Source organism: Pleurodeles waltl, chromosome 4_2 (genome assembly GCF_031143425.1).
Source record: "Pleurodeles waltl isolate 20211129_DDA chromosome 4_2, aPleWal1.hap1.20221129, whole genome shotgun sequence".
Classification (NCBI taxonomy): Eukaryota; Metazoa; Chordata; class Amphibia; order Caudata; family Salamandridae; genus Pleurodeles; species Pleurodeles waltl.
In genome coordinates, this window is record NC_090443.1 from 2,088,111 (window position 1) to 2,112,556 (window position 24,446).

Genomic DNA, 24,446 nt, shown 5'->3' on the forward strand with positions numbered 1-24,446 from the left:
TAATGCTTATAAAGATTGTGAGCATAATAGTCAATCTAATACTCCCTTACACAAGAGGAATAATATCTGAGCTCACACTTATTTTTCATTTCAATAATCTATTGAGGTGAGCTCACAAACATATTCATATAAACCGTGTCCTAATCAGTGAGCTCACACTTCCTTACACCATAGGAATAAATTCTGAACTCACACTCATTCATCACATCACTAACCAATTAACATGAACTCACACACCTACCCATAAAAACTGTGACATATTCACTCAAGCTCACACTCCCTTACACAACAGGAGTGACTTCTGTGCTCGCACTTATTCATCACATCACTAATTCAGCAATATGATCTCAAAAATGTACTTACAAATATAATCTGACTTAATCATTCAAGCACACACTCACTTACTCAACAAGAATAATATCTGAGCTCACACTTATTTAAAGTATCATTAAGCTGTCAAACATATGCATACGAACTGTGGCCTAACCATAAAACTCACACTCCATTACACCACAAGAATAACAACAGAGCTCAAATTTGTTCACATTGATATACAGTTCCTACAAAGCAAGTAGGACTGTGTATCTGGTTAACTTAAAAGTCAGAGTATAAGACTCAGTCCGCATTTACCATCAGGAAATGTTGATTCGGTTCCTAGCTAGCTCACAGTGAGCTGTCTGAACCCTGGAACACACCAGGGTACCAGATGGATTTCACAACCTCGAACATGACTACTCATATTCCCAATGAACTTGTGGAAACAGATTAACTCTTTCGTTGTCACTCAGAGTACCCAAGATGAGACACAAGAAAGATGTGGAAATGGTGCTTTAGAACACTTGTTGCAACAATCTTAGTCTTGCTTTAAAAACACGGGCTGCAATTTTCAGGCAAACAAGACAAAGCATAGCAACCAGCATTACAAAGATTGTGAAAAAGATAAACAGTTCTGCCATGGTTATGTTATTGTGTTGGTACGCTCCAATCTGTAACTACCTATACTGCCAACAACATAGTGGGAGTACCCTCTGCCAGATCAATTGGGAAAATCCACACCCCAATACCTGGAAGAAGAACCAGGAAGCCAGGAAGCCGGTCTGGTGTAATGCAGGCTATTGGTCCTGTGGAGGGTAGAGATCAGATTCAGGATCAGCACATGGGTATCCGCAGAAATTTTTAGGGGGGGGATAATTTTAATGTCATCTCCACTCACAATGACCCATCCGCCATGGTCCGCAGCGTTCTGGACTGTTTTTGGCGGGGCCTGCGGCTGTACTAGGGCAGACATCATAACACTATGGCAGCCATAGTATTATGCTGCACTGTGAGTCTGCATACCAGGCTGTACCTAAATCTGTGAGAAGCAAGCGCCCTCTACCCCCACCCGCAGACGCCCCTGGATCAGCATCAAAGTCAGCCAAGCTGCAACTCGGGCACTGCATGACACCTTCCAGGATAATCCCAGCAGAAGTGCTTCTCTGTCTGAATATGTCACAAACACAAGCACCGTGTGTGCCACACTGTGTCAGAGGTGCAGGCTGAGACTATGATATGTCTGCAAACGCGGAGCTGTCTCCACGGACAATAAGAATATTTAGGGCAGTGTCTTCTGTGTGCTCAGCCTTGGACAGAGTGCACAGACTAGATGGCATCAATTCTTACTAGAGACAAGCAACATGTATAGTGATTTCTCAGTACATTGCCACATAAATGCACAGGAATGTAAAAGGCTACCAACAGAAAGAATTTGTAACTTAAAATGTGCATTTACAAATTAAGGCTCTAAGCTGGCCCTGACATGTTTTACCACAACAGCACTAACGTACTCATATGAATTTACAAGCTCATACAAACTGTGATTTAATAATTCAAGCTGATAATCCTTTACACAACAGGAACTGTCGGGGCTTTAAATGGGGTGGGTCCCACAGGCTCTCCGATGTAGCAGTAATTAAAAACTGACATTGAAACAAGTCATTGACGAGCTCTAACTTTCCAGGCAAAAACACTGATAGATTTTTAAACAATGACAGTAAATACCCTTAAAGTAATCCATTTCAGCAATGCAGTCCCTGTTTATATTTCACTTGTTTTCCTTCATTTTCCATTCCTTAAGAGTGTTTTATTCAGGATGTTGTTACTGTATTTATGATTTTGTGCAGCATATGGCTCTTGTAAAGTGCGTACTGTGAAACGAGTTGCTTCTTGGTGTCTGGGTAAGTTCTAGTTGTTGGCACACACAGAGACACAGCCTGTTGCTTTTTGGGAATCATGATCCCACAACACCCAAGGAGATGAGAGGAGGAGCCGCTGCACCTAACCCGTGCAATTTAAAAAGTGCTTGGCATCTTCTGTGGCACGGGATGCCCCCTGGCCACACCTGGGTCAAGGGTGGGTCTGCCTGTGCCTGTCAGAGTCCGGTTGAGGCTGGGCTAGGCCACCCCTCTTGGCGTGGTCATTTGAAGTCACCCCACCCACTTTGGAACATTCGCTGCTGGAGAAACCTGGGTAAGAGAAAGGTCAGTGTCATTGCTACAGCCACTAATGACCCTCAGCAGGGCACGTTCAATTACTAACTACCTGAATACTGCAATGAGTGCCATTGACTCTGAAATTGAGAGTATGGAAGAAAGAATGGGGGGCAGCCAGGAGGTCCTTATCACTCACAGCCAATAGCGAACATGTTTGCAATTCTACACAACAGAAGGAGCCCCACAAATTGAGGGTGTGGGGGCAAGTGAGCCCAGTGCAAAATCAAAGAACCCATGCACATACAGGGGGCTCTAGATATCGCAACAATACCACAGGGACAGCAGACTTGCTTTGAGAAATCCCCTACCAGTGACGCCATGGACTCTCCCGCCACTAAAAGGCAAAAGGGAAATTTGTGCCTGGTTCAGGCACTTAACGCGTATAGCATCAAACACCCTGAGCAAGCACGGAGTAGAAATAAGAAAAGGCATTTAGAGCCCATAGTGCACACAAAGGCACAACCCATTACATTGGGATGGCATAGATACTACTGTTATTGGAGGCAAAAAACAATTCAAAAGGATTTTTGTGACTTTTCTGAGCCCTGTAGTGGCCGCACTTCAGATAAAACCTTGAAAGAACTTCTCATTTATATTCAGGAAAAATCACCCGGGATTACAGAACACACAGAATTATAGAACACACAGAATGCCAGCAACGCCAACAATGCCCAGAGGAGAATGTGGATAATGTCTCATCTAGTTAAGGCCCAATGTACCCACTGGGGAAGAAATAGAGCACATTCAGTCTAATCTAGCCCCAGTGATTCAGACTGCCTCTGTCACAATTGTTCGTCCACACAGGAAGAACTCACCCTCCTCTTTTGCCAACCATGACAATGTATAAATACCACCAAGAACCTCTGTATTTTACAGCCACCGCCCGACTGCACCCTGTATGTGGTTGTTCTAAAAACATGTTCCACCCTTCTGCTCAAGACAACTCGAAACAGACCACCAGCTAAAGAATAAGGTAATTCCTTGGCGACCATCAGTAGTAATACCCTTTCTAGAGCAATAATAGGTGTCCGCAAGGGTCGTTGAGTTGGAAGCAGTCCAAAGAAGGAAGCAGGCAACTGCATGGTAACCAACTTCCATGATACACAGTTAGTAGCACATATTCTGCACAGGCTCTCCACCCCGAGGGGCATTAAACAGGGATCCAGCCTGTACCACTAGGTTTCTTTTATAGACCCGGGCAAGAGCTATCCCTCACACAATCAATCTCTAATCCTGAAGGTAACAGAATATTTAAAATTTTGACACATAACCATTTTGTCGCACTAAAGGAGGTCGATTGACTGCTCTGTACTCATGTAGATGCTGATATTATGGAACCAATTGCTGTAACCAGAGGGCCTACGGAGCCTTATTTTTCTGGAGCTGACAAAGACTAACCCACTCAGCCCCCTATTAATGAAATCCCTAGTCCTGGACCCAAATGCTGTAACCTATTACTTGAGGTGAATAACCAGATGATGGTCACTTCTGTTTGCCCTCCCTTCACTGGCAGTGACGCAGATGGTGAACTTTTGTACTGTACCATTGATCCGCCCAGTGGGCCTGAAGATTCTGCTAAATCCTTTAATCAAGACCTGGTGCTGATTCGAGTAGTGAACATTGACATCGAAGTCCCGGATTTGAGTTTTCTTTATTGGAACATTGAGGGTCACAAGTAAACTCAATGATAAAAACTGAGTGGCAATGATAACCAACCACCAGATTGTCTGTTTGCAAAATCACTTGGTCACACTCGGAAATACATTTAAATGGTTTCTACTCAGCTGTCACCCCCACCACCCCATCAAACTCAGGGCGCCACAGTGGTGGCCTCATAATTCTAATAAGCGTCAGAATGCCAACCAAGATTGTGAATGTATCCTTAGACTTTGCCTTTTTCCTCATAAATTATTATCATACCAATTTTGACACAAACAATGTTATAATTACAAATTCTCTCACCCAGGCTCTTGATAAAGTGTTGGCAGGCCTGGGTGAAGATTTTGTTACAATATGGGGTGGGGTGATTTTCATCTTAGACTACGCCCTATCTCCAATAATCATGTATGTGGAGTAGGTGATAATGATTTCGGCAATTATTCTCATTTCTAAGTTCAAAATAGTTTATTGAATTTTAGGATCGATTGAGAGACTATACAAATGATAACCCTTGCAGTGTCACACTGAACAAGCTGATGGTGACCTACAAACGTATTCTTAGCTTAGATGTGGGTTCTAATGAAGTCTCAAACCAGGTAACACATATAGGCAGTGAATCTTGGTCCATGATTGACTACATTTCAATATCTAAAGTATGATTAGTGAGGAAAGTTCAAAAGTTCTGCGTCACTGAGATCCCTATGAGTGGTCATAACCTGTTGATACTGAATCTCCATCTAGGGCTGATGCCATTAGCCTGTAATGAGGTGGTCGCCCCAATTGGGTACACCAGGAATAGGGGATTACGCTGTAAATGGTGGAATATTGACCGGGAGGCGTTTCTGTCCTAACTTCTGGAGGAAAAGAGGGAGCATTTTGGGCCGTGTCTAAGCTTTCAGCCTTTCCCAACAGGGGCATTAGGGGCCTGTTCTGAAATCTGCAAAAGGGTGAATGAGTTACTAATGGTGGCACACACTCGTACAAATTGTGACCTAATCATTCGTTCTCACAATTTCTTACCTAATAGAAGTAATGCCTGATCTCACACTTATTGTTCATGTCAATAACAATCTGTATGAACTCAAAACATGCTAGTACGAAATGTGAACAAATCATTTGAGCTGACACTCTTTACACTACTGGCTAAAATGTCAGCTCACATTTATGTCATGAAAGACCCAACAAAATAAACTCGCACTCATCACCCTGACAAGGATACGAGCAATTCAGCTCATTCAAGTCCTCCCGCTGCATATGCTTTTGGCACCCTATGGATGATTTAATGGAGGGTTTTTTAAGTTTCATGTATGCATCCAGCGAGATCTTCAAACCCATCTGTTAAGCGATAATCCTGTTTAAGCCAGTTGCCAAAGCCCTAACTTTCTGAATTTTGACACTTGTGATTTATGAACGATTACAATTTTTGAAAGTTGAATTTTGAAGTGTTGGAGGTGATATCAGGCTACAATATAAGTAACAGGAAGAGGACTAAAACTTGTTTCTATTTGGTATAGATCTGTATGGGAGACGAGCTCCTCCACAATCAGGACATAGGAGGACTATGATTTGGGGTGATGAAGATTACTGGTAAATAATTGTTTCGTTAATTTGACCCCTCACCACAAACTTCAGTCTACGAGGTTCATTTATAGTGTTTATTTAACATCGTGGTCCTTTTTTACATAGAACACATCGCAAACGGAACTGTCCGTTGAGCCATTAAATATTTAGTGGTAATATTAGCAAACATACTGGTACTTATTTTATCACCTTCAGAAGGATAAAAGGCTACGTTTTCCCTGCTCGGACAGAACGATGCACCTTGCACACAGACTTCTAGAGCTCAGCACATATCTAACTGCCGAGTTTCTTTATGTTGTTGCTTTAACATACTTTTATCAACTTCAGAATCATGAAAGGCTTACTAGTCCTGTCTGGACTCGGCCATGTCACTTGCTTGATACCCACAGATCTGTACAGCAGAAACATTCTACGCAGCTAACTGATTGCAGAGTTGAATGATAGTGATGTGAGCTCTCTTGTATTGACTTCAGGATAATCAAATAGAATTGAGCCCCTGACATGCAATTTCACAGTCTTACATCTTACACATTAACTTTAATTTAACTGACATATGCTGTAGGCTGTATGCCGTGCCCCATCTGGATAACAATCACACTGAATGCTTAATTTGTAAAAGAATGAGTGCCGGTGCCCAAGCCTCTCCCTAGAAGTCTGTGTCTGGAGCCATTAAATAAATGTCAGCTCACCGGATACCAAGGCTGTGTAGTCATGCCTCTTTAATTCACTATCAGACACCTCATTCCTCTTTATCTCACTCTTGCAGGCTCCAGCTTCCTTCCTTTGTGATGATCTTGCCGTTTTTCTCCTTCCCCTTTTTTTCCCTTTGTGTTTTTTTCGGTCTGTTGCCCTCGGGAAATGTCGATCATGAAAGATAAGTTCCGGTCCTCAAAAATGAGTGTTGGTGGCCCCCACAGGCAGCCGTCGGCTCAAATTAAGCACTGGTCACACTCTCCTTTGCTCTTATGACTTCCCCTCTTCATCCTCTCCATCTCGCACCTTATCTTTTCCTCACTCCTCCCCCTTCTCCATGCAGCTCCCTTGATTCAGTTTCAGCTCCATCTTTGTGTTTCCTTTTCCACCTCTCTTTGTCCGTATAACATATTTCCTCTGGGATAGGTGAGTATTGTTTGTTGCTCGAAAAAATATTCCATTACTGCCAAAATCCCCCAAGAAGTCATAAATATTATTGATTTAACCACACGTTGGGTAGTTATTTGTGAATCTTCCAGTAAACATGAAAGAAAAAGTGAGTTTTTATAGAATGTTTTGTACTGGTCCATGCATTAATGCTTCTGTGGACCATAGCTGAGGGTGGTATATAGCTACATGATATTGTTTGCACTCCTTGAATGACTGATATATTCATCAAACATGCACCTTCAAGGAAAAGTCCTTTGTGGAGGGAACACGAGTGCCCTCTTTCCAATCCCATTCAAGTATTGGACTCTGCAGAGGCATTGTGATGCTTAATGGGCAATTTGTATGTCAACTGTGGAGTTGCTGGATGAAAAGTGTGAAAAATGTGCATAATTTGCTTTCATGCAATTATGCAAATTGTTGCAAAATTATGTGTAATTGCTTAAAATGCAGATCTGGCATTTTCTGCTATATTTTAGTGCAAGGTTCACCCGCACAGTCAATTGTTGGTGCAAACATGCCTTTACACAACAGCACTGTGAATGAGAGCCGGTAACCTTGTGTTGTACCTGTGAAAATTACGTTATTTACAGTAAATTGTTATCACATATGGTGCAAAATTATGCAAAGCTGTGTAATGTGTACATTTTAGGAATTTCATGTAACAAGCTGGTGTAGTTTGCATTTCTTCAAGAGCTATTATGGTGGTGGCTTGGCCATCATATGCCTCCAAATGCTCAAGGCTTGCAGCTGTTCAGGATAAGCAGCTTCTGTGTGAGTAATTTAGATTTAGACCCATTGCATGTAAATTTGGCTCATGCAGATAGCCTGAAAATATAGTATGACGAGCCACCTGGAGCAGTGGTGGACAACTCTACAGTATGTGATGGGTAGGTAGCAGTGATACTGCTGCTGGGAACATCTGCTAGCAGACCTGGTCACTCAACACAGGCAGCCGACGGAAGGATATGTCACTCATTCGGTCAACATTTTATGAATGGCCTAAAGAGGCTTTGTAATCAGTGCCCTGCTCCCCTCGAATGATTGACAGAGGAGCGCGCTAAGAATTGTGCCGTCTGGTTGGTTACACGGTACTACCCCCATCGTGCTCGCAGACTAATGCCCACTGTTTAGTAGGCCTGATGCGTCCCTCGCCACCTGCTGCACATGGAAGATTGAGCGGCATCAGCTGGAATTCAGACAAAGTATTTATCGAGCAGGACACACAGGAGAAAGGGCGCCAATCGGTCAATGACGCAGCACTGGATGAGAGACTGACCTTTGCTGCGCGTCCCGCAAAGCAATGAGCAAAACCTGCCAACACCGCTTACTGCCGGCACAGCTGAACAGACAGTCAACCTGCTTGTCAATTTGCTTCGTTTTCGCTAAGCAAGCAGTGGGTTGGTGTGGCAACACCGATACAAGATAAACAGGGCCATTAGCGCTCGCGCCACACCGGGAACAGAGGGACGTGAGGGGCAACTGAACCGCCAGCAGTGACCTTGAGGAGATTCTGAGCGACGAGGCCTCATATATTCCATCTCTGGCAGTAGAATTTGGGTGGTATTTTCCAGCGAGTTCATGCCCCTGGCAGCTCAGCCTCCAGCAATGTTCTTGCATCTACCTTGCCACTCAGTGCCACCTAAACACCAGTCCTATTCAAAGCTGGGGGCTAACTATCAGCCGCGTTAAGGAGAAGTGGAGAGGCCAAGGGTTGTCTTCGCAGACGTCAGCGTCTATTAGAAATGTCGGATGTGACCAGTGCCGCCCCCCCCCCAGTGTTGAGAGGGGAGGGGCCAAGAGAACAGCAGAATGGCGACAACATGTGTCGAACTCTGATGAATTTAAACCAGGAGGGAAAAAATGAGGTGAGAGAGGAGGGGGGTCACGTAGATACAACAGAGGGTTTAAGACGAAAGAGTTGAGAATTCAGGGTTAACACTGCACCTGGGTAGCATTATGCACTGTGTTCAGCTCTGGTTGACCCTCCTTGTGCACTAAATCCTGACTAAACGACACAGTTAGAAACAATCCCTAATTAAGGAAACAGATTTTGCAACAGGTTCCTAGCGGAGTCATTTGCGGAGGTGGTGTTTCTATCTTCTGAGCAAGGCCTGCCTGGTCCACGTGCTGCTTCCCCAAATCTCAGGCCTTGGGAAGGAGCTGCCCAATGTACGCTCCACTCTGGTCAAAGCAGATTGGTGAGAGAAGTCTACCTTGATTTAGACATCTTGTCTAACCTTACACTTCGCTTGTGGTTCTAATGGCTGGTGTGCCATCTTTGCCCTTTCCAGAAATCTTACTAATGCCAAATGTTTGAGCATTAGTTGGCTTCCACTCAGGCAAGACAACCCCTTCATCCCTGAAATGTAGAAACTTACATAAATATGAGCATCACTAACATTCAGACACTTCAACACACGACAAATCTGCGAATAACACTACTAGTAGAAGCTGAAGGGATTGCCTAGCTCTGCTGTTTTAGTCTGACACCAGAGGTGAACCGAACCTTCAACCTAGGAGGTGCTTCTCATCTCTGCAGCACTGGCCTTCAAATGATGACTCATTCCAAATCACAAGCCCTGAGCTTCATCCTACTGATTCTCCAGCAGATCCTGGTACGTAAACTTGATTAGAACTGACCACGAGAACTAGGTGCCTCCAAAAGGACAAAGCTGAAATGCAGACTGGCATCGCAGACAGGGCAAGCTGGCCGAGTCTCAGATTTTAGGAAGGCCATGAGTGGTCAGTCTGCCTTTATCTTCAGGTTTAATAAGTTACTTGCATCGATACTGATGGTAAATTAAACTAAATGAAATCTAGATCGTTCTGAATATTATTCTAGACTCCATGAAAGTTTGGAAGTAAGATTAGAGATCTAATTTAGGTCTGGCCCAAAAACATCTTCTACGCACTTGCAATTTTTAAATGTAAAACAGACCCTGAAGATTACTCGCATCCAAAAAACATAAGGCAGTTCAAGGAGACCGGGGCCGCCCAAGGCAGATGAAACCTTGTGTATTATGGAGGCACAATCAGGATTCCTCACTGAGTTAGAATTCACTTGATTGATTACAGAGGCAAGGAGAAAGGGCGCTGGTGTGTGCCTATTTAGATAATGGTACAAAATATTCCAGTTTGCTAGGAAAACGCCTTAATGAAAATGCCAGAGAGAGGTTGGGTAGCAGTGTTATGATGCACAAGGGAATGGGCCTTCCAGCTAGGACAGGCAGGTCCCATTTACTTGCAGGTATAAAGCCCCCCCCTTTTTAGTCCAAAATTGGACACATGCCTTAATGTTTACCTGTAATGTTTTTCTTTTAGCAGTCTGGTTTAATTACACAGAGATATGCTCTCTGATTGGACCCAATGGCATGAAACCCTTTTCTTCCCACACTCACCTCTCTCTGCCTTTCTGCTGTCATTGGTTGAGCTTTCCTCTTTTCGTTTTTCCACTGCATAAATGTAACAAAGGGCAGGGAGTCCCTAGACTGCTTTAATAATGTGTTTGGATGTCGCACGATAAAGGTTTGCAAAACAACACTAAAGTTGGAAAGAAATACCAGAGCCAGTCTGTTACATTGACATACACTGAAAGGGCTGGAGAATAAGTACTTCAGCCAGTCACGTGGAAATGGGACAGGGAGTGGGCATGGCCATGAGAGAACTCCTGTCTGGGTTTCCATCCAGGGAGTTCAATTCTGTTGACAAACAATGCCATAAAATTGTGTTAGGTTTACTTTTTTAGGTCTCACCTATCAGATAGCTGTGAACTGTCTGTAGGGAAAGATCATATTAAAAGCCTATGATGGGCTTAGATCCCTCCCTTTGCTTTCCATTGGTTGCTTTACTGTATCTCTTATTTGCTTCATTCATAATCAAAGACTTTTCTTCTTCTTGTGTTTGTTCTGCCCATGAAGCATGCCTTGTTTGACATCCTTTTGATTGGCTGACTTGTATCCTTCCATTGCTCACATTTAAGGAACTACTTTTTTCATTAACCATTCCATCAGAGTGCATATGTTTTCTTTTTTCTCCCTTGTGCTACTTCCCCTCCGCTCAAATACATGCCTTCCAGCCACGGCTCCTCCGCAATGGCAGAGGAGCATCGCCCCACTGGCTCAGAACCAGCAGCTGAAAAATAAAACAATATTTTATTTTTGTTTTATTTTTCAGCTGCTGGCTGAGCCAGTGTGTGCAGGGAGGGGCGGGGCTGGGTCACGAGAGGGGGGAGAAAGAGTGGAGTGCACTTAAGTGTGCATATTAGTTTGGCCAGCCATCTTCGACTGGCCAAACAGACATGTGCACTTAGGTTTCACAAACCCTGCTGTATTTGACAGACTCCCTGTGCCTGAGCAAGCGATAAACCAGTCCGCTCAGGCCAATCCCTGTGCTGCTCTCATGCTTGGTAATTGCATGAGAACAGCGCAGGGATTGCACAAGGAGTCTCTGAAGCTACTGGGACTACAGGGACCAGGAAGAGGAGCACAAGGCGGCCGGCAGCACCAGGTAAGTTTTATTTTTTTATTATTAACCCCTGTGCAACTCCCCTGTGCCTCCCTGCATGCTTCTCCACCCGGGCGCTCTCCCTGCACCCCTTCCACCCACCCCACTACTCCTAAATTGCATCAGCTGCCACTGTTGCCTCCCATTGCTTCCCCTTCACCTGCCCCCAACCCGCTCCTCCATTTCTTCCCTACCGCTTGCAGTCCTTAACAAGCATTTGCAATGCAAAGGGTCTCACATTTGATCGAGTTAGAGCTATTAGAGTTGTAAATTCCTAACTGCACTTTTCTTGCCACATAAATTGAAAATGAAAAGTAAAACAGTTGACATAAGCGAGCCGATTCAAAGCACGACGGCCGCCATGAGAGTGAGCGTGAAGGAGAGACACAAAAAGGAAAAGAAGCTTGCTCGCAGTCAAGCCTATTGGCAAATGTACAATTATGCATGTAACAGGGTTGGTGTCCAAGGCGGTAGCAAAACAGCCCCAAGGTGGGACAAACGTAAAGCCTTTACCAATGATAACAAAGTGTTTTTGAAAGGCAAGCCCATGAACGAGTGATAGTGATTGGTGTGCCGTGGGCATGGTTAAAAGCCCACACAGATACCAACACGTCGGAAAAGCAGCAATTGCGCGCTGCTATGCTTGACCTAAAAATGATTTCATTTTCACTTGCTGTCAGGCCATTACGGTTTTAAAAAAGCACATCCTTTGCACCCTCGCCCCTACTCTCTCCCATCCACTCCTCAACCAGTCTTTCCCCCACTTTCAAAGTCCTTTAAAATGTTTTAAAGGATACATGCACAACAGTATGTCATAACATGTGCATGTGCATAAGGAATGATGCAGCTGCTAGCAGCCGATGCATTATTCTCTTTTTTTGTTTTTTACTGATGCTGCACAACGGGTCAGCAAGGCACGGCATATCAACTTTACAAATTTCTGTTTTAATTTCAAGGTCCTGAAATCTAGGCCTTTCCCCTTTCTCGTCTGAATGTCCGTGTAGTAGTGTCCTTTTAATATTTCTGATGCTGCCTTAGTATTATCTGGTTTTATCCCTTTCTTACTATATTTATGGGCTAGACCTCAGGCTCCATGTACCTCATGCCGGGTTCCTGGAAAGAAAGTGCTTTTACTGCTTATTTTAGAGGACATTTCTTGGAAAATTGTCAAGACTCTGAAAAGCTGAAAATCGGAACATGAATGCATGCTTGATTTAAGAGCTGGAAGAATTGATACAAGTGGATCCCTGGTGATTAAATCTGAAGTGTATATGGACAATAGAAAACATTTTGTCTTTGCTGCGATGCACTTCTGTCCCTCTGTGTTTTAATCTTAATCTTTCCCTTTTCAATTTATGATCACAACCGCTCATCAAATCGTGTCAAGGTGTCACCCTGATATTTGACACAATTATCATGTGCATTAGATTACATTGAGTTCATGAGACCCACTAACTTGCGTTCACAAGGAATCAGTGTTTATCGAAGGGTCCTTTTGTGATTTCGCGTCCCCTACCCCATTAAACTGTTCATTTTTACCCGTTCTATTACTTTAGGTGATTTTCGGTGCCTTAATACCGCCATCTATGCATATTATTTGCATTTTTGAAATCATAGTAATTTCATTACTTGTCTATATGCTCACCTGTTGGATCCTAGGATTCACCACTCATATTGGAGGTTATCTCACTATGGTATATTAGTTACCACATTATTCTGGGGGTATTACTCTTTGATTTTGGGATCCCATCAATCTTCTAGGGAATTTGGCTCTCGGGCTAAAACCACTTATATTTAGGGTCTATTCACTCTGGGGTCCTAGTATCACATCACTCATGTTTGAATGCTATCCACTCTGGGGTCTTTGGATCAAACCCCTCATCTTTGGTGATTAGACCCCCTTAGGTCTTAGGACAACCCATTCATTTGTCAGGGGTATCTATTGATGTTAGAATCCCCTACTCAGTGTTACTGGTATGCTCTCAAATTGTAGGATCTCACTATTGTTATTTACAGGACACCCGCTCTGTACTTGGAATTACAACCTCCTTCTTTAGCAGGCTGCTATATTAGCATAGCACGTTTTACATCAGAAATTAGCTTTGTTCTCTTAGTGCCTTTTTAAAATACTTTCTGCTTTAGCTTCTTGAAAAAATAACAATTTTTCATGCCATTGAGGACAAAGATTTTGAATGTCTGTCAGAGAACAGAATCTTGAGATGACAGTTGTAGAAAAGAGCAATGAGGGCTTACGGTTGTCTTCACCAAGAGTTATACAGTTTAGGCTTTCTTTATAGTTTGGCAGACAGGGTACTGTATCACAAACGCGAAGGATGCCTGGTCCACCATACTATAAGTAGCATTGACTATAATGCACTTGTAAAACCGTGGATGGGTCATTTGATACTTTAGCGACTGAGTCCCCCTATCTGACAACTTCTAAATCAGGCTCCTCTTGTATGGTTTACTCACAAATATATTTTGTCATGATTTTCCAGACTCAATACCTGGATCATGGTACTGTCCACAATATAGGAATCAATAATAGTAGCAAGAAGTTAAACTATTGCTGCATGTAAGTAATGTTTTACTTACTTTCTTCATGACATCAGGATCCCCCTTTCTCAGAGGGCAAACCCTCTAGAATATTAGTAACACATTATTCATATCTCGGGGTACAGCTATCCACTCATTTCTAGGGCACATGCCTTCTCAGAATATCACCAGTCACAGTTAAAGGCCACCACTTTTGCTCTTTCAGGGGTTTCCTGCCTCACAAATTAGAACAGGTTGGGAGTCTTGGATGCACAGAATCTCATTGGCTGAGCAAGAACTGTCCTGTCCAAGCTGGTTGCAGCTGCAGTCCAAGGTTTAGGCTTAACTGTGTTTTATTTTGCATTGAGTACACATGCCGTTGTTTACAACCATCCGGCCAGCAAGGAATTGGAGGTATACAAAGCAAGAACACAGCACCTTTTCCCCACATTTTAACTGCCCTCCTCACCCCCCCTCCCCTTGTGGTCAGGCTTGTAATAGTTCCTTGCTCTTGTAAGTGTATATCCGATTGCATACATGATAACATTTTGCACAGTAATAAAAACAGAAAGATTGTGAGTTTTACCTAGGAAGTACTTGAGATAACTCTTCAGGAAAAATTAAAAGAGGGCATGGAAGTTCTTGGTATTGGTGTGTCAGGATTCAGATAAAGGGATTCCAATCTGCTTTGTAGCATTTTAATTTGTTCTCTATTGCTAGGCTTTTATTTTCCATGGCCAGGATGTCCTGCAGCCCAGGTTTAAAATCATACCCTTTAGGTTTGATCATGGTTTTATTTTGTTCTTTAGATAAAATCAAAACTCTGAGTCATTGAAACACTCGCAAAACCATCATTGTTTGGTCTTACCTTATATTTTTTTGGATAATCTCACAGATCTAAGGCCCTTATTTAAAGTTTTTTTGGATGGGAAATCCTGTTTGCCGTATTACAAGTACCAAATATCTTAATTTATGTATAATACTGTGGATATGACATTTGCTGTTTGTGGTGGGTATCCCATTCATCAAACTAAATCAGTCCCTAAGGTCTTGATATAGGATTTAGCAAATGGTTATTCTGTCACAAATGTGACTGATATCCTGTATGCCTTATTACAAGTACAATAGGATATAACACACTTGTAATTAGGTAGATGGTACATAAGTCAGATTTGTAACAGAGTAACTTGTACACCAAACATTAAATCAGAGCCTAAGCCTTTCAAGCCCCTAGAATTAATGTGACTTGTGCCCAGTCCCCTCCTATATACAATGCATATGTTCTTGTTCTTGGTGAAGAGAAAAAACATTTTCAAAGAGGAAGAGGGACTTGTGGCTGCCTAATGAAGGATGATTGGTCACTCTGTGGAGAATCACAGAGTGAAACGTCTCCAGCACTTACGGCACTGTAGAGGAGCTCAGCGGGTGCTCAGAATTATAAAATCCATGTATTCACACATTTTACAGAGCTAGGGAAGCATGGAGGAATGTGGGCACCTGGACATGTGATAAGGTTTCTCTTGTTTTCTCCCGAGTGGGAACTTACTCCACAAAATCTTAAATAGTGCTATTTGAAAACTTTTTTAACAGTTTTAAAAATATCGACAAGAGGAGTTTGCAAAGTTGTAAATGGTTTTCTCCGACAAATGTGTGATTTTGTTTCTAAAATTTGCAGCCTTCGTAAAGTTCACCTGGTGTGCAATTAAAAAAAAATAGTGAGAGAAACCATAAAGCAGGCTTGAATTGGAAAATGTCTCCAAAAACTGTTAGCTGAAAAATTCTCTTAACAAAGAATTTCTGTAAGAAAATGGCAGATTTTGCAAACTGGGTGAATTGTACAATTTGACAACTTTGTCCAACTTTAAAGAAAAGTTTGAAGCTTCCCTTTCAACTTTTTACTCTTTTCTAAAGAACAGGCCAAGCTACTCCCAGAATTTAATCATGATCCCTTCTCTCTAATGTCAAAGTGTCATCATGGACAGATCCATTCTCGTGCACAGTGTAATAGTTTTCTCCCACCAATCATACTGTCATCACGGAGCAACCCATTCACTTTTTTCTTCCACCAATCAGATGATGTGTAGCAGTCCTCTCTCGTGGCTACTATCATCCAATCAATTCCCAGGCTACACTTTCCTCCACCTGATCCCTAATTTCTGAAAGCTTTCAACCATGGTGTGCCTTTCTCTTGATATTCAACCTGCCTGAGCAGTTGTGCTAGTGCTATATCGAGAGGACAATAGGCCTGACATACAAACAATAGAGTCAGTGAGTTAGTAAAAGTCATTGCAAATTGCACACTGACGTTTACAAATTCTAATCGTTTTTTGTGAACCAACTGAGGTACTAATGCGTTTAAAAAATGCAAAGTTTAACAAAAATTTCTTAAGACTTTCTTAAGACTAGGCACTGGTCCATTGGACCACTGCCCACTTTAAAAAAACGTTTTTGTCAACATTTACAAAGGAGAAGGGGTCTATTCGGGGCCACTTCCCATTTGGAATGCCTTACCACTACCTTTCACTAGTTGCAAAACATTAATATATATAATTCCAATATAGTATTTGAAAGGGATGCCCTAAACAAGACACTTCCATACACCGATTTGGTATGTAGTTCCAAAACCACATTGGTATTTGGTAACGTTATTTAGAGCCTGGTCGGATGTCTGCCTGCCTATGGTGAAGTCAAATTACCTTGGTCAGCCCGCCATAATAAAGGACACCTGCAGCTCTGTGTGGGTCCAACATGCCTGGAACATTTAGCCCAAAAAATATTCACTGGTGGTCTGTGACCAGCGGGGGCTCCTCTGCTATGGTGGTGGAGTGTCACCCCCCCAACCCGCCAGCAGCAGCTGCAAACCTTTAAAAATAAAATGATAATAAACAATGTGTATTATTGTTTTAATGTTAAATGGGCAGAGCCATGGGGGATGACAGGGACGGAGGGGGGGGTGCTGTGCACTTCCCTCAGTGCGCATGTGTGTTTGGCCGGCTGTCTCCAGCCGGCCAAACACACATGTGCACTGAGTTCTCTCCAACCCGGCACTGTGTTGCCGGGTTGGAGACAGCAGGCCCAGGCTCCCAGTCTGCCTGGGAGGGCAAAGCCAGTGCGCTATGGCGAATCCTAACCCTGCTTTCCTGCTGGCAGCAGCATGAGAGCAGTGTTAGGATTGGCCGCAGGGAAGGCTAGGAGCCTGCACCTGCAGGTGGAGCCAAAAAAGTGTGGCGGCGGGGAGTCAGATAAGTTTTTTACCAGTCCGTAAGCCGTGACTGTCTGAGATGCCTTTGGGATCTAATCAACGGTGACTTTCATCTTTGAAATAAAAAAATCAATCATGGCTTTGACATTTTCTGCTTCCATATGGTGACCATTGATTATTTTCCCTGCTGGGGATCATCATACCTTGCAAAGGTCAAATGTTTCTGGTGAACGGTTTTGCACAGCAGAGTTACCTGAAGTGCTGCAGCTGGAAAGCCTGCAGTTTCACCATCCTTAAATAAGGTGGTGGGAATTCTGTCAAACTCCATCTGACTCCTGGAATCTTGTTCCTGGCCCTAAGATTCACCTATTCTGCTTTTCCCCCAGGAAGTTGGATGGAAAGAACAGAATGGAATTCCCCTGGATCAGTGTCAGAAATGAAGTCTAATCTCTTCAGGAATGTGTTAGTCTCACGGGCTAGATCTCAGTCCATCTCATCCTCATTTGATAGTCAAAGGTTATATTCTTTTTGGGAAAGCACAACTGTTACTTTCTTTTGTCTTTCTTTATACCAGTCCATAAAAAGCAGGGTCTCAAATGAATTGTTCTGTACTTACTTCTTCAATATCAGCCTTTCCTTATTTTATCCTACGTGTCCCCCCTCGTATTGCTTTTATAATTCTATTTTCTATTTTCTCTTTTTGATTTTTTTCTTTTATAAATGACCTTATTACATGGCTTCCAGTGCAGACGTGCATAACACCACCACAGAGGAGCAAGCGGTGAGTTACATTTGAAAACTTGCTCTCTTGAGGACTGGTTCAAAGGCAATTTATATGATAATGTTGCCCCTATTGCGTCCAGTAGGCTCTTGTCAAAGATTGCTTCAAATGAACCATGAGCCATGGGATGCCTTGACAGCATCCAGCACCACAGGTTACAATATGAACCATACACAATAAAGATGCACACACAAACACATATGTGTGAGTATGAAAGTTTTTTTTTTAACATGAAGTAACATATTATTACCATACCTAACTATAACGTTACTTTAACCTTTGTTTTTTTCAGCGAATATAAGGAAACTGTTAAGTGAATGAGAACATGCAAAGGCTGAGTAAATAGATGTGGAAAGGTTTGCTAAGGCAGATGTTTCTCTCTTTAACCGTTTGTAGACCCCTTAAAAAAACATTTTGTCTCAAAATACTAAAAACGATACATTCCCTTTTTAACCCACTGGTTTCATACCTGCATTAATATCTCAGTGCTCATTTACTTCAGTCTGCTACTCAGGAAAAGTTTTAATTCAACAGCTCCTTTGTCTCACTTTTGTCTTGATTACAAAAGGTCAGCACTCTAATTGTTCAGTAGAACTCAATGGCAATGCTGCAGTTGGTTCTTGGGGGTTAACTGACTGACTGCTGCTGGTCTCGCAAGCATGTTTCATACATGTCAATATTTTAAAACTTGAAAGTGCAAGAGGTTGAAAACATAGGGGAATGTATTTTCCCCAATGACTTATATTGCAGCAGAGGCAATTTTCAGTGGGAGGCAGCGAAAATAAAGAGGTTCTAAAACTGTAAGGCCATTAGTTATACTTTTTTAGCGCTGCATTTGTGCCTCTTTTTGACCCAAAAGCGGTGCAAACTTACAAAATACAACTGTATTTTGTAAGTTTGCACCGCTTTTGCGCCAAAAGAAGATGCAAATGCTGCACAAAAAAGTATAAATATAGGCCTAAGTCTCTAGTGGATCAGGTCTGTTTGGCTTGTATGATGTTTCACTATGTATGCATACCTGCCGACAGACCTGATTTAGGGGGCAGGCTCCTAGTTTGATGCAAAAAATGGCTTAGTATGGTTTGTCTCCCCTCTGAAACTGCCTCGCTTACCATTAAAGTCAAAGGGAGAAATACATTCTCCTGATTATTTTTTTTAAATCTTCTAATTTACTCTTTCTAAATGTATGTTGCATGTCAGAATGTTTTACTGACATTGATGAGGTAGATATTTGAGAATTCACCAGAAATGTCTACTCATTTTAGCTTTCTACATCGCTAATCATAATTTCAAAGACAAAATAAAACATATAAGTTTATTAACTTACTACAGTTTCTCCTGTGGGAAAGTCCTGTCAGCTTTACAGCTTTGATTCTATCATGATGGTGTTCAGCTGTACCACACCTTTGCCATGAATACTGCATGTTAGTGCTCTAGTTGTTCTCTAGAACTCTGTGGTGAAGCTTCAGTTGATCACTAGAATGTTAACTAACATACTACTGTTCATGGTTGAAATACATGTTTGAGTCTGCATTTCAGGATGTTTTACTGACATGGATGACAAAGCTATCTGAGAACTCATAAAACATGTGCCTTCATTTTAGCTTTCTAGACCTCTGGCCATAAACTCTATGACAGAAGGAATCCTCCTCATATTGTTCTTTTACTGCAGTCTCCCCAGTAGGAAATGCATTCAGTTTTACAGCTCCAATTCCATCAAGATGATATTCAGGTATGACACACTTTTATCAGTAAAAACTGAATTTTAATGCTCTAGTTGCTGACCAGAACTATGTGGTGAAGCTGGAGATGGACACTGGGGAATCAACTGATCGGCCCTTGCTTGTGGTGAAAGTATGTTTCAGTCACTATACAGACGTTTTTCTGACACTGATGAAGAAGAATCTATAGAATGGTTCCTCAGTTTAGCTTTCTAGAACACCAGCGATGATTTCTATGACAAAATAAACCTCTCATTTCGTCAATTTCTAAAGGAAATGTTTTCAGTTTTACAGCTTTGGTTTCATTAAGATGGCAATCAGGTGTGCCACACATTTATCAGAAATAAATAACGGAGATGCACTAGTTGTTCTTTAGAACACTGTGGTGAAGCTGCTGTAAAAAACCTGGGGAATCAATTGACAAGCTGCTGCTGTTGAGAGTACATGTTTACTTAGAATACGTCATTTTTTCTTACATGGCCAAGGAATGGTATAGTGTGAAGATATAGAATATGTGCTCCCATTTTAGCTTCTGGAGCAACTTCGATAACCTCTACGAGAAAATCTTGAGAGGAAACAGTTTTTCTCTAAACATGGTTCATCAAATTTCACATGGTAAAACCACCTGGCAACTCAGTAGAATTCCTTAAATGATTATAACACAACCAACAAATGATTTATATTGTGACTAAAATCTGTGTTCAATCTTTATGTGTGCTTCTTTTTGTGACAGGGCGTAGCTTTGGGGGGAGGGTTAGTTGTGGTGTTACAACCCCTAAAAATTGCATTTTCTGACAAATATTTGGGTACAGGTGCGTTCAGTTGGGTATGGTGAGATGTCTGTTACATTTCACCTGGGTATTTTGCATTCATACACTGACAAAAACACACACAATCTCATCTCTGTTTTGAAAGTACTCAAAATGTTGGTTATTCTCCAAAATGTTATGTTTCTCTCATTTAGGACTTCTACCAATCTGCATTCTTCTCACCTTCCCAATGCCCTGTGTGCCTCTCATGCTTCCTACTTGTTGTATGATGTATTTTAACAGTGTATTTGCCAGCATAATTGGTGGGAAATCTAAAGCTCCCACCCCACCAGTCTTACTGACAAAGCTACACCCCTGATTGTGACCCTCAAAACCTGGCATTCACTGTAATGCATTTCAGTGAGGACGATGTCCCCGAGTTCTGTAACAGCAGCCACAACAAGTTGTCCACAACATGTAATTTGGGTCAGGGTGTGCTTATTGTACCCCTTTATGTTTTTTAATTCATTTTCAAGGCACAGGGAGTCCTGCAATGACTGCCACAACATACCATACAAATTCACAAAACAATATGGTACATGTTTTGGCCAGCCAACCAGAATGGACTAGTCTCCTTTAAATTATCCAAGCAGAGCATATCAGGACACCATTGGTCCTGATATACCTAACCTTCTAAACCCTTCATGCCTAACCTGAGCCTCCATTCAAATGGTAGTTTCTCAAAAACTGATGAATCCATTTAAACCAAATCACACAAGCACACTTAGTAAAGTTTTAACTTACTGCCAAATTTAGAGTACTTCACTGTATTGAGAACAAAGTTTCCTAATGGAATTAACAAGGGAACTCACAATTAAGCCCCCCTCCTTTTTCCTTTTTCTTGCACCTCATTTGACTGATCAATGTAAAACTTTCCATTACGGAGCCAAGGTGGGTGAACTTTCAAATGGCAGAAATGTTATTAGAGAAACAAAAAAAAGGCTCTTTCTATTTGGGGTTACAGGGACTTTATAGTTAGGCTCACATTTCAAAGGTACAAAACCATAGAAATTCAGCAGTTATAGCTTGAGTTATTACAAGTAACTACACTCATGCCCTAAGGTAAGTATAACTCGCCATGCACATCAATAATTTTTTTACAAATGTTGCAGTGATAATTTCAATGATGCCATAGAAGATGTCATGACTAATGTAATATATGGGGTAATGTTTTTTTTAATGAATTTCTATAGTTTGTTAATTTTATTTCCTTATTTAACGTCCTTATAACCTTTGTTTTTTTTTGGTGAATTTCTGTGTCTTTTTTAACATGAAGCAATTTTAATTACTTTACTTTAAGCAAACCACCGCCTGCGGCCAGGCCCTGTAGCCAACCCCCTATAAGCACCCAACCCCATGCCATGCAAGGCTGTGCGTGGTGGAGGTTGGCCGCAGGGCCTGGCTTACAGCCAGACCCAGCTGCCTACCCAGTAAGCACCCAACCGCCCTCTATGGATAACTTTTTAAGGTGCAACTGCAGAGAAAACACACTTGCTTTGCATTGGCCGTGTGCAAGAATATGATCACACTATGTGTAAAGGTTTGAGGGGGGCTTTTAGTAAGCTTTCCCTCACCGTGGAAAAAGGCAGGAAGACCTTGCATAAACTAATTGGGTTGGGCCAATCAGATGTAGATTCTAGGCCACTTTACATGCTCATAGTATCGCATGACAGGGACCACAAGTAGGTAAAATATATATATATAATCCACAGCAATAGGAGCCCACTCATCGTTGGGGTGCACCAAACCAGACCAAATGTTCACATGAGTCGGCCCGATGAAAAGATATCAAACACAAATTGCCTCAATCCGAGAGTGCTTGTCTGTTTATTAAAGTTGCGTTGCAAAGTCTATGCCGTTTCGGCTAATGCCTTCTACTGGACACCCTTTGGCACCGCATGACGAATCTTCATGAAACTTTCCACAAAAAATTGCCAGTTATATATATATATATATATATGTATTACCTAGTGGTGCTCACCACTAGGTTGTTATGGTTAGGACCTTATTTTCCATAGACAGAGAGTTTTTTGTTTTGCCAACAAGTTTGGCGCAGTTTGATGAATCTTCACAAAATGTTCACACCTTTGGTCAGTTCAGCTGCTGCCTTGAAAGTTTTGGGGTAATCTGTCAAGCGGGGGATGAGAAGAAGGGGGGGCCCAAATCACTTTTTGCCCATTCTAAGTCAATGGGATTTTTCCAATTGTTGTACACGACTACAGCCCGAACCACTGAATGGAATTACACCAAATTTGGCAGAAAGCTAGCTCTTGGTCCAGCACACTTTCTGTGATTTGGTGTAAATCTGTTCAGTAGTTTCTGAGTTATTAGAATTTAAAAAATATAGATATATAGGGACGCGAATCCTCCGCGGACCCAGACCTGCGATTCCGGGTCTGTATCTGCAGATCAGAGGGAAAAGCAAGGCCCTGATTGGCTAGCCACATCCTGACAGAAAAGTTGGGCTGCCATTTTGTTTGTCACATAGGCTTGAGGGTGGGAACCGAAGAATGTAAAAACATGCAAGAGGTCAGGATACAGGTATACGGCCCCACAAGACATTTAGAGGGGCCCCTTAGGGACCCCTGGTGGGTAAAAATTAGCCAATTATTTTATTTTAATCCAATCTGTGGATCAGCGGATCCACTGGTGGATCCACAGATCTGAGGAACCGCAGATCCACTGGTAAATCTGCAGATCCAGAGAAAAATGGAAAATAAAAACACCCACTGCATCCAACCTCAAGCTGCGCATGGCCAAAGGCCGTTTGCAGCTTGGGTTTGAGTGCATGCAGGAGGGTTGGCCGCCGGACCTGATCATAGGCCAGGCCTTGCGGCCAGCCCCCACCGTGCACTGCTGAAGGCTGTGCACAGCACTGGTTATGCTTATGCTTGTGTGTGCCTAAAAAACCATAGAAATTTACAGAAAAAGCAAAGGTCACAGGGACGTTATAGTTACGTTCTGAATTTCCTAGCACAAAACCATAAAAAAACATCAGTTATAGTTATGCTTATCTCAAATAACTATAACTCGTGCCCTTATATAACTATAACTTGCCCCTTCGTCATGTAGAGCTAATGACTCCACATAGTACATCATTGATGACACCTTCTATGGCGTCATTGATATTATTACTGCAACATTTGCAATAAAACTATTGATGAGAAAATGGTGCATGGCAGTGGTGCAAGTCATAATTCCTTAGGGCGCAAGTTATAGTTACTTGAGTTAACTATAACTGCTGAATTTCTATGGTTTTGTGCGAGGAAGTTCTGGACCTAACTATAACATCCCTGTAACCTTTGTTATATATGTTTGTGTGTGTAGATATATATAGGCACGCCTAAACTCCTCATTGTGTGTGGCTGTCTAGGAGGAATACAGAAAGCCAAACTGTTAACTACATTCAGTCATGTGACCTCAAGTTAAGCTACAGGTGCTAAATGGTGAAGGCGGAAATGCCAAGTTTCGTAAAGTGGCATTTTCATAATTCTAATTTAAAATCTGACTTTACCATAAATTAGAATTTTTCATTGCAATTCCAAAGACAACAAGCATAAACTGGTTATCTTCTCTAATTTGGAAATTACAGCTTATTAAATGTAATAAGGTAACTCCACTCTTGTCCTATAAATGAGGTAGGCCTGCAGTAGTGAAACACAAATTTAAGTGTTTTTCACTACCAGGATATGTAAAACTAAAAAGGGCCGGTCCCACCTTTTAAATACACTGCACTTTGCCCTCTGGACTGTCCAGGACCTACCCTATGGGTGACTTACATGTGTTAAAAGGGAATGTTTTGGCCTGACAAAAGGTTTATTTTGCCTGTTCGAAATGGATGTTTAAAACTGCACACACAAGCTGCAATGGCAAGCCTGATACATGTTTACAGTGCTGCTTAAGTGGGTGTCACAATCACTGCTGCAGGCCCACTAATAGTATTTAATCTACAGGCCCTGGACACTGGTAGTTCCACTTTAC

At 42.1% G+C, this 24,446-nt stretch overlaps 1 protein-coding gene across 1 annotated transcript in view; it reads right to left on the reverse strand.

The window, feature by feature from the left end:
• LOC138292025 (G-protein coupled receptor 54-like) overlaps positions 1-24,446 on the reverse strand; it is a 78,471-nt gene that overhangs the window by 36,593 nt on the left and 17,432 nt on the right. The window lies entirely within an intron of this gene.